Here is a 2,500-nt window from a genome sequence, read left to right on the forward strand (position 1 = left end):
AGAGAGAGAGAGAGAGAGAGAGAGAGAGAGAGAGAGAGAGAGAGAGAGAGAGAGAGAGAGAAGAGAGAGTGTGTAATTCACCATGTTCTTGGGTCACGTGTCGGACTCGTGATCGACAGCTACAACCCTCTCGGAAGAGAGCTTAGTTCATGTATGACCGATCTATGGGTAATACTGTGACCTCACACACATACACACACACAACTCCCCGCCCACAAGAGTTGGAGTAATGACTCGCAGCATAGTGATGCTGGAATTATTTCAGCCCTGGACGGGATTCGAACTCGGACCGCCGTAGTGGCGGCCGCGATCGCTACTACTTCGCCATCGACCCGTGTATTGTGTGTGTATGTGTGACTTTGTGTGTGTGTTTGTGTGTTTGTGGGGGTATTTATGTATGTGTTTGTTGTCTGTGTGTGTGTGTGTGTGTGTGTGTGTGTGTGTGTGTGTGTGTGTGTGTGTGTGTGTGTGTGTGTGTGTGTGTGTGTGTGTGTGTGTGTGTGTGTGTGTGTGTGTGTGTGTGTGTGTGTGTGTGTGTGTGTGTGTGTGTGTGTGTGTGTGTGTGTGTGTGTGTGTGTGTTACCTTCTCCCAGCACTCCTCCATCCGGCAGTCGCATTTTTATTTTCATTTCAGCCTCCCAGTGTACACGAAGGTCAGTTGCGTGTGCGTCCTCCGACGTCAATCGTCGTGAGTGTCCCACGCTAGACAACTTGTGACGTCACTGGGTAACATGACATTGCCTGACGCTCACAGCGCATTTGTGCGCGCGCGCGTTCGCTTAGTTGTATTGACGGAGTTCTAGTACATCTGTGATCATGAAGTCCCGTCTCTATATGAGAACATAAGGATGAAGGAGACTGCAAGAGACCATAAGGCCTACACGAGGCAGTCCCATGTCCATTACCATCTGTCATCCCTATCCGTAAGATTATCCAATCTTCTCGTAAAACAGCCAATTGTTTCAGCGCTCACTAACTACATGGTTACTAAGTCTATTCCATTCGTTAACCACTTTCCTGCCAAGCCAGTTCTTGCCTATTTCCTTCTTAAACCTAAAATTGTCCAATTTAAATTCATTACTACGAGTCCTGCCCTGTTGTCTCAATATGATGACCTTGCCTGCATCGCCTTTGTTAAAGCCCTGAACCCAGTTGAATACCTCTATTAAGGTACGTGTACACTGTACATTGAAGTCTAGAATTGTCTTGTCTAGCGATACTAATCTAAATTGTGTGTACACTACACTAAAATTTGTTCTTCCGAGAGCTTCGTTAGGGTAGTGGTAGATTAAATGTAGCGCCAGAAATAAAGCTAACAGAGCATTGGGCTTCATCGGTAGGACGGTAACGAATTGAAGTGCAGAGGTAATTATTAAACTCTAGCTAGCGATAATTAGACCCATCCTTGACTATGCGGTACAGTTATGGTCTCCGTCCTATAGAATGGACATCAATTCACAAGAATCAGTATAGAGAAGAATGACCAAAATGATACATGTACTCGGATATTTGCCTTACGAAGAGAGGCTTAGGCACCTAAACTTACACTCTCTGGAAAGATGCAGAGTGTAGGGTGATCTAATAGAAGTATTCAAGTGGATCAAAGGCTATAACAAGGGTGAAGCAAACAAGGTCATCATAATAAAACAACAGGGCAGGACTCGCAGTAATGGGTATAAACTGGACAAATTTAGATTTAAGAAGGAAATAGGCAAGAATTGGTTTACTAATAGGGTGGTCGATGAATGGAATAAACTTAGTAACCATGTAGTAAGCGCTGAAACTATCAGTTGTTTTAAAACGATTAGACAACTTTATGGATAGGGATGACAGGTGGTGATGGATACAGAGCTGCCTAGTGTAGGCCTTATGGTCTCTTGCAGTCTATGTTCTTATGTTCTTATGAGACTGCTCTACCGTTGGTGTATATTGGAGTTCGTTTGACGAGGAAGTCTCAGTCGGACTTGAGACTTGTGTGTGGTGAGATGTCACGGTCCAGACACCTGGCTGCTGCAGCTGCGACATTAGTCATTACATCTGATCATGAGTGGAGGAGCGTCGGAAAATTCACATGTAGTTTTTACAAGTCCCATCATCAGCCCCCATGCCCCCCCTTTTTTTTAGTTTCCTCGTTTCACTGTTATTTTGGCAACGCAGATTGTGCCACTTTCCTGTGATTTCTGAGTCAGGAATATTTATGTCTGCTATTTCATAGCGCTTGTCTTCTTTTCTTTACTGCGCTACTCCATCAACGAGATTCCACAATTCTGGGAACCTTTCATATTGTTGTATTAATAGCGTTGTCTGATCACTATCTCATTTCCATTTTTCTTTGGACGTCATTTCTACCCCCGTTGCTCAGTAGTTCTCTACCTAGAGCGACAAAATCTATTTACGTCGACAAATAGATTAGAGCACTCTCGCTACGTGCTCTCCACCTCATGTCCACTAAACACTAACTAGACTACAACTAATCTACCGAGATCAGAGACTAAGTCTA

The sequence above is a fragment of the Oratosquilla oratoria genome, chromosome 16 (assembly GCF_046742065.1).
Source record: "Oratosquilla oratoria isolate Oo_2021 chromosome 16, ASM4674206v1, whole genome shotgun sequence".
NCBI classification, from domain to species: domain Eukaryota; kingdom Metazoa; phylum Arthropoda; class Malacostraca; order Stomatopoda; family Squillidae; genus Oratosquilla; species Oratosquilla oratoria.